Source organism: Hevea brasiliensis, chromosome 8 (genome assembly GCF_030052815.1).
Source record: "Hevea brasiliensis isolate MT/VB/25A 57/8 chromosome 8, ASM3005281v1, whole genome shotgun sequence".
In the NCBI taxonomy this organism is placed as follows: domain Eukaryota; kingdom Viridiplantae; phylum Streptophyta; class Magnoliopsida; order Malpighiales; family Euphorbiaceae; genus Hevea; species Hevea brasiliensis.
In genome coordinates, this window is record NC_079500.1 from 9,138,603 (window position 1) to 9,147,967 (window position 9,365).

General features: G+C 40.1%; 1 pseudogene; it reads left to right on the forward strand.

Moving 5' to 3' along the window:
• The first annotated feature begins 1,374 nt into the window (after positions 1-1,374).
• Positions 1,375-3,673, forward strand: LOC131182275 (putative disease resistance protein RGA3; annotated as a pseudogene).
• Positions 3,674-9,365: the final 5,692 nt, after the last annotated feature.

Genomic DNA, 9,365 nt, shown 5'->3' on the forward strand with positions numbered 1-9,365 from the left:
GTTGTATTGTGCTTACGCATCTCTCCTTAAGCTCCTCTCAGTCTGCATAAGACATTCTTCTAAACTTTCTTTCTTCTTTCCCTTCAACATCTTTGTCGAACCTTATTAGATAAGAAGATCCTTCACTCTTCTTTCCTAAAAAGTGAAATTTATTTTCCTATCAAACTTCTCTACCATGGAGTGTGATGAATTGCTTGTCATCTTTTGAATTTTTCTATAAACTGGACTTTGAACTCATCCCTCCTAGGCTTTTGACTTTGATGTCATTTGTTGTGAAATTTCAGATTGAGTCAAATATAAATATTTCAATAGAAGAATGAAAGAGATACAATTTTTAACGTGACTCAACCAAATACTTTTCTACATCATGGATGATAATAAATTATTTTTTTCACGATTAAAAAATAATAGTTCATACAAATATTATAATAACATTTTAAATAATCACCGTTTAATATTTCTCATAATAATTTGTATATACTTATATAAGAATAAAAGCCTTGCTATTTTTGCCTAATGTTTAAGCTAGCCATTGAAGCGATACTCCCTCTAAAATCTAGGGAAAAAAAAATCCTAAACTAATTCACACCAAACTCTAACTCTCCCTTAGCTCTTCAAAGCTCTCTTTTGAAAAATTTTAAAATATAATTATTTATTATGGTGAGTATCGTATGATCGTAATCAACCTATCTTTGTCCACGCAAGCCTTCCCCGTGTTTATGGGCAATGGAAGGCTTGCCGACTCATATTGTGTTCCACAGAAAAACGGTGGCCACAATTTTTGACTACAGAAAATTTGTTTATATATATATACACTTTCTTTTTAATTCCAACAGCTACTTGAAGCAAAATGGTTGGTTTACAAAGCCAGGAGCTGCCGCAATTTAGAGGAAACAAACAGTGAGAAAGAGATTTTGGTCGAAAACGGTAGGATTTGGCCAAAGAAATCGTGTTCTTGAGTCTCAGTCACTGTTGAAAACCCCCTGTTCTGACAAGAAAGCCTCGAGCCCCTCTCTTTTTTTCTGTTTAAAATTCCCCAAGCTTAGTTCTACAGTGGCCAACTTGGCTTGGCCACTTAGTAGTCTGAAGATACAACGAGGATGGCGGAATGGATATCACGACATTGCTCATAGTTGATCTTCAACCAATTGCATCTTAACCAGCAGGTCCTTCTTCACAGGCCCTAGGCCTCCTCAAGCTCAAGAATCACTCCACAGGCCCTGTTGCTGGGCCTCCTCAAGCCCAGGAACCACACGTGATCCAATCCTGGGCTTTAAACTTCCATGAACCCCACATCTATTTATTCTAGATGCTTCCTTTATTTCCCTCCTTTTCTTTTCTTTTCTTTTACCGTGCAACAACTTTCGGTAGATATTAGGCAAACAATAACATATTGTAGTTGTAGTAATCTAGAACTTTTCGAAGGGAGAATTCTGGAGTAATTATTTTCCCACTCACTAAGAAGAAATGGCAGAAGCAATCCTCTTCATCATTGCAGAGGAAATTATCAGAAAGTTGAGTTCTCGTGGCCTCGAGGAGATTGGTTTGTTGTGGGGAGTCAAGGATGAGATTGAGAAGCTCAGGAAAACAGTTTCCACGATCAAAGCAGTGCTTCTTGATGCAGAGGATCAGTCTTCGGTGAGTATTCAAGTTCAAGAATGGCTTAGCATGTTGAGAGAAGCTTTATACGATGCAGATGACCTGTTAGATGATTTTTACACAGAGACTCTTCGGAGGCAAGTGATGTCTGGTGATAGAATTGAGAAGAAGGTACGCCGTTTCTTTTCACATTCAAATCAGCTTGTTTATGATTTCAAAATGGGTCACAAGATTAAAGAGATTAGGGATAGATTTGATGAGATAGCTTGTCTTAAGAAGTTCCATTTACAGGAACGTCGAGAAGAGACATCTGAAATGAGAAGGGAAAGGGAGCAAACTCATTCTTCTTTACCACAAGTAGTTGTTGGTAGAGAAGAAGACAAGAACAACATTTTAGAGCTTTTGTGTGGTTCCTACTTTGAAGAGAATGTGTCAGTGATTTCAATAGTTGGGATTGGAGGATTAGGAAAGACAACATTAGCTCAACTTGTATACAATGATCAGAAAGTTAAAACACAGTTTGATCTTAAATTATGGGTTTGTGTTTCTGATAATTTTGATGTGAAACTCATTGTTGAAAAGCTTATAGAATCTGTCACTGGTGAGAGATGTAGTAATCTTGAGATGGATACATTGAAAAACACCCTTCATGAAAGTATTATTGGGAAAAAGTATTTAATTGTGTTGGATGACGTATGGAATGAGAATCCTGCTAAATGGTTTCGTCTAAAGGATTTATTAGTAGGTGGTGCGAGAGGAAGTAGAGTAATAATAACTACGCGTCTGAAGAGGGTTGCCGAGATAACACGCTCAATTTCAATATATGAATTGCAGGGCTTATCTGAAACTGAGTCCTGGTTATTGTTTAAACAAATGGCATTTAAACAAGGGCAAGCGCTGAGCCCGAGTCATGAGGCAATTGGAAAGGAGATTGTAGCAAAATGTGTGGGGGTTCCTCTAGCCATTAGAGCGATCGGAGCTCTACTGTATTTTAAGAGTACCGAATCTGAATGGTTGTCTTTCAAAAATAAGGAACTAGCAAAAGTAGATCAACATGGAAGTAATATTTTACCAATTCTTAAATTGAGTTATAATCATCTCCACTTACATTTGAAGCGTTGCTTTGCCTATTGTAGATTATTTCCAAAAGATTACAGAATTAATGTACAAACATTGATACATCTTTGGATGGCACAAGGATATATCATATTACCACATCCTTCCCAATGCTTTGAAGAGATTGGTCTTGCATACTTCATGGATCTTCTTTCAATGTCTTTTTTTCAAGAAGTTGAAAAGGACATTTGGGGCAACATAGAATCTTGTAAAATGCATGATTTGATGCATGATCTTGCTGCATTGGTGAGTGGACGAGAAAGTGCTTTATTAGATTCAAATTTAGCATATGTTGATGAAAGAACTCGCTATATATCAATTGCTTCCAATTCAGACTCAACATGGGAAATTTTACCTTCCTTGCTTAAAGCAAGCAAGGCAAGGTCATTGCTTCTACCAAATGGATCAAAATGGGGTAAAATCCAAAAAGACCAATGCCATTTGATTTTTTCTAAACTCAGATATTTACGGGTGTTAGATCTACATGATTCAGGCATTGAGACAGTGCCAAGTTCTGTTGATAAACTGAAGCTTCTAAGGTATCTTGATCTTTCTGGTAATGAAAGGATCGAGGTACTACCTGAGTCTATTACAGGACTGCAAAATTTACAAGTGCTGAAACTAATAGGGTGCATGGCGCTTGAACAACTGCCAAAAGATGTTAAAAGTTGGTAAATCTTAGGCATCTTAGCCTGGAATCATGTTATTCCTTAACTCATATGCCTCGTGGGATAGGAGATTGACTTGCCTCGAAAAATTATCAAATTTCCTAGTTGCCAGAGATAGTTCTGTCTCCAAGCATACTGGTGGACTTGATGAATTACATGCCTTAAACAACTTGAGAGGAGCACTGCGAATCAGTTTGGGATATGCAGTGAAAAATGGAGCATCAGCATCAGATTTTGAGGCTGCCAATTTGAAAGAGAAGCAACACCTTCTGTACTTGAGTTTAGATTGAGTCGACTTGAAAATGATGTTGATGATGGTGAAAATAATGTTGATATTGAGGAAATGTCATTGGAGAAGCTACGCCACACCCAAATCTGAGAAGGCTGCTGTTGTGGGATTACAGAGGAATGAAACCTCCAAGCTGGTTTCCTTCCCTCAGAAATTTGGTGGGCATTTCTTTCTTTAACTGCAAAAACATCCAACGTCTTCCTTCATTGGATGTAGTCCCTTCTCTTGAAGCTTTAGAAATTGAAGAATCAATTAATCTAGAGTACATAGATACTGAAGAAGGATCCACATTATTCTTCCCTTCCCTAAAGCATCTTTTACTCAGAAATTGCCCAAATCTAAAGGGATGGCAGAGATGCAACAGGGATAATAGATCCGCAGCAGAACTGCTTCCATTTCCTTGTCTTTCTGACTTGGAGATTCATTCTTGCCGTAACCTGACTTCAATTCCACCTTTACCATGTCTTGAGAAACTGAGATTGGAGAAGGCTAGCATGAGGTCATTGGAGCAGATACTGAAGTTGACAATTTCAGTCTCAGGTTCCAGCTCTTCTGCTTCTCATCCATCTTCACTTTCCCCTGCTGTGTCTCAATTGAAAAGCTTGACAATTTGGGAAATTGAGGATTTGGAATTTCCACCAGTGGAGCTTCTGCCAAGCTTCACTTCTCTTCAAGAAGTGAGTATTTTTGACTGCTCGAGGTTGAGTACTACTGCATCTGAAGATGAAAATGATAACAATGAGCAATGGAAATGCCTTCAAAGCCTCCGCACTCTTAGCTTGGTTGGTATTCCAGAATTGGTGGCTCTTCCAAATGGGCTTCAACATGTTGCTGCTTTGCAAACTCTCATAATTGAAAGGTGTGATAATTTGATGTCTTTACCAGAGTGGATGGCAAATCTCACAGGATTACAGTATCTATCTATCTATGCATTTTCCGGACTGGATGAAACATGGAGAAACAACATGGTTGAGGATTGGCACAAGATTTCCCACATCCCAAATATTCAAGTAAACTTCACACAGATCCAACAGAATGGCCTCTACCAACGGTGATTAGAAGAAACCTTTACAGTTTTGCTAGTTACGTACGTTCCTTTGCATCAGCAAAGTGTAACCAAGTACTTCTACAAGTTAATACTTCCCAAGTCCTCAGGTTATTCCTTCAAGTGTTTATGAAGTAATGCGATAGTCCTGTCTTTGGACTTGGAGGAACTTCAACTTGCTGCCACTCTCCACCAGCTTGCTAAGAATTAGTGAGTTCTGAAACTCTTTCAACTCACATATGACCAGTGGTTGATTCAATTAACGTTTACAACACCATGTTGGTTGTTTTCCATGGAGGACACCTGATGGTAAATAAACTACAAATTAACTGGAGACTCTGTAGGGTGGAATATGCGGAATTTAGCTTGTCTAGGGGCAGCCGAATCCAGTGGAAGAAATCTCCTATGGCCAAAAGGCCCAAAACTGGTGTACTTCATAATTTCAATATTTATTAATAGTAAAATGACTTTTAATTTTTGAATAATATATATGTCAGGGACTTAGTAGAATGTCTACTAATTAAGTTTGCTGATTGTGGTGTTTGATTGTTAGACTTGCTTCACTTTCATCTTGTATTTGTATCCAGATTTTTTCACTTAACACTGTAAGTCTTAAGTTGGTTGTATGGTGTCACGACCCAACCTATGGGCCGGACCGGCACTAGGACCTGGGCCAGCCTAAAGCCCCCGAGGCCCGTAGTAAGCCTAACTGTTCATTAACCCAACTCTAAGGCCCATTTGGGCCCAATTTCAAGAAACCAAACGGACAGAGTCCGGCCATAAAATGGACTTTCCAACGGGGAGTTTTCGACTCACCCGACCTGTAAACATAATAAATACTCAATTGGGGAGCTCAGCTCACCCTCCACATACTCATATCCTCATAAAAATAAATGGGAGCTCAGCTCCCTCATCCAATCCATCAAACATACATATCATTATACGTTTACAGGTCCAACATGATAATAATATTACAGACCATAATCAAATAAATACTTCTAACACATGCGGAAATTCTAGGAGTAAATAAAATTACACAAATATTGATAAACAACTGCGAAGTAGAAAAGCGAGTTAACCAAAAATAAAATCCTCCTCAGAGTTTGAAAAATATTGAACAGAGTGAGCGTTCGACTTCGAGAGTAAAATATCAATTTTAACTATAATCTCTATAACTATCTAAAACTAATGCACTCGTAGAGTGAAATGCAACATCAACAACATTTTCACATCATAACATCAAAAGGTAATTTGGAGCACTCACACACCTGTAGTATCAATCATAACATATGGGAGCCGATCCCTATACTCTCTTTAATCCAACCTGGTGCCGGTAATTACTCAAGCTCGGACTTCCACTTAATAACCAAATCGAGGGTCCCAAATAATTACTCAAGCCGTGACTACCCTCGAAGGATCGGGTCCCAGCGAATTACTCAAGCCGTGACTACCCCGTCCTATCCATAGTCCACACCACATCACACGCACGCCAACGCACGCACACTGCTCCAAATTACCACAACAACATCATGGCACTTTAACATTTATCAATGCATCATAAATCGTGCCTAGAGTTTAACTACATAAATATATGCATATAAGTGATGCATGGGCATGCTGAACATATAATAATATCGAAATTACAATTAAAATTAATATTTTACTCACAGACTTGACGGCAATCACCGTATGGCGGGCGGAGGAAGAAGGCTGTCCCGGCTCACCTGACAATTATATTACAATTATTTAATACAAATGACTCAATACAAATCAAGAAAAGACCCAATACGTCCTAAGTCGTGCCGAAAATCCGGCAGAGTCTCCCCTATACCTATGACCTATCCAACCTGCAAAAGGGCTCAAAACACACTTCTATATCCACAATCCATATATCCACAACTCAATCACATCACACAGCCCCTCCTGGGCCAATCAAATCAATCATTCATCACAATATGTAAAATTTCAATTTAGTCCTTATAATTGATCATTTTTGCAAAAACTGCTCAAATAAGCTCTAAAAATTATAAAACTCTGCCCCGCTGTCCTTAGAAATATTACTAAGCTATTGCAAAAAGAATTGTAATTTTCTAAGCTACCACGAATATTTTATGGATTTTCAATCCTATTTAAGCACTAGAAAATTACGAAAAAGCAAGGTTCGGGTTTACCTTTGCCGATTCCGACTTCGAACGCTGGGATGCCCGACAATGGTGGGGTAGCCAAAACCTCGATCCAATTCGAGACTTTTCCTGGTCTGTTCGCCGAAATTCACGCATCCCGACAACTGTCGAATTTCCGCGAAGTGAGGATAACTACACGAAGCCCAAGAATAATATGTAAAAAATCAGGGGTGTTACATTCTTCCCTCTTACGTAAAATTCGTCCTCGAAAATTACACAAGCCAGAATAAATCACAGGATAATACATTGAACAGATAAGGGTACTTGCTACGCATGTCCCGTTCTAACTCCCAGGTGCACTCTTCCACTGACTGACTCCTCCACAAAACCTTAACCATAGGGATCTGTTTTGATCTCAGCTGTCTCACTTGGTAGTCCACTATGGCTACAGGCTGCTCCTCAAATGTCAAGTTCTCTTTTAGCTCTATCACATCCGGCTGCAGTACATGAGAAGGATCGGGAATGTATTTCCTGAGCATGGAGATGTGAAACACGGGATGAACGTGAGAGAGGTTGGGTGGTAGCTCCAACCGGTAGGCAACTGCTCCAACTCTATCAGTAACCTCAAAAGGTCCAATATACCGAGGTGCCAACTTGCCCTTCTTTCCAAATCTCATGACTCCCTTCATTGAAGAAACCTTCAGGAATACATAGTCGCCCACTGCAAACTCCACATCCCTCCGTCTGGGGTCTGCATAACTCTTCTGCCATCTTGAAAGTCAAGCTACTGCTCGATTAAAGGAACTATCTCTGAAGTGTACTGCACTAGGTTTACATCATGCACCTTCGCTTCCCATTTCTGTCCAACACAGAGGAGACCTACACTTTCTTCCATATAGTGCCTCATAGGGTGCCATTCCTATGCTGGAGTGATAACTGTTGTTGTAGGCAAACTCCACCAAAGCTAGCTGATCATCCCATTGACCTCCAAAATTCAAAACACTCATGCGAAGCATGTCTTCCAGTGTTTGGATTGTCCTTTCGGACTGTCCGTCTGTCTGAGGGTGAAAAGCCGTACTAAAGTTCAACTGTGTGCCAAGTGCCTCCTGCAACTTTCTCCAAAACCGAGAAGTGAATCGGGCCCTCTGCCGATATTATGGAAGCTTAACTCCATGCAATCTGACTATTTCTCGAATGTAGAGCCGGGCATACTGTGCCACAGAGTATGTAGTCTTTACAGGTAAGAAGTGAGCTGATTTGGTCAAGCGGTCTACAATTACCCATATCGAATCATATCCTAGCGTGGTACGAGGCAACCCAGTCACAAAATCCATAGTAATCATTTCCCACTTCCATTCTGGGATAGGGAGCTCTTGCAGCTTCCCTGACGGTCTCTGGTGTTCAAACTTCACCTTCTGACAAGTCAAGCACTTGGACACAAAGTCTGCGATGTCTCTCTTCATGCCATTCCACCAATAGCTATCTTTTACATCATGGTACATCTTGGTGGAACCTGGGTGGACACTGTACAGTGTGTAGTGTGCCTCTCGCATGATTTCATTCCTGAGGTTGTCCACATCGGGCACACATATCCTAGAACCTTGCACTAGGGCGCCATCATTGGCAAATCCGAACTCACCACCTTCACCTTGCTGTACTCTTTCTATAATCTTCATCAATTGTTGGTCTCTGTGCTGGGAAACTCTAACTCTGTCCCTCAAGTCTGGCCTCACCAAAAGTGAGCCAACAATACCCTCATCCGAAAGATCTAGGATTAAAGCTTGATCCATCAACTCATGTAGCTGCTGAATCAACGATCTCTTCTCTCACAAATGTGCGCCAAACCGCGTAAGATTTTCTACTTAAAGCATCTCACATTACATTGGCCTTCCCAGAGTGGTACTGGATGGGGCAATCATAGTCTTCCAGAAGCTCCATCCATCTCCTCTGTCTCAAGTTTAAATCCCTCTGTTGGAAGATGTACTTCAAACTCTTATGGTCGGTGTATATCTCGCACACTTCACCATACAGGTAGTGTCTCCAGATTTTTAGTGCAAAGACTACAGCCGCCATTTCCAAATCATGGGTGGGATAGTTCTGCTCATGCCTCTTTAGCTGCCTTGAAGCATAAGTCACTACTTTTCCATTCCGCATCAAAACACACCCTAGGCCAACTCTGGAGGCGTTACAGTACATGGTGTATCTTTCACCGCTCATAGGTAGTGTTAACACAGGGGCAGTGGTTAGACACTCCTTATCCTCATCATTATAACTGACTCTATCGAGCTCTCTTCCTGTCCTTTGCATCTTATCCACTTCCCTTTTCCTATTTTTGGTATTGTTGGTATCATTTCAACCTGCTGTACTTATTCCTTAATTTTAGTCCTATCTCATCCTTACACCTTTTCCTTCAAAGATGTCTATCCCATCATCAACTTTAACTTTCTTTTTATTTCTTAGTCTTATCTTGAATACTAGTTTCATTACTTCAAGAATTCTAACCCTATGATTTACTCCTACCAGCA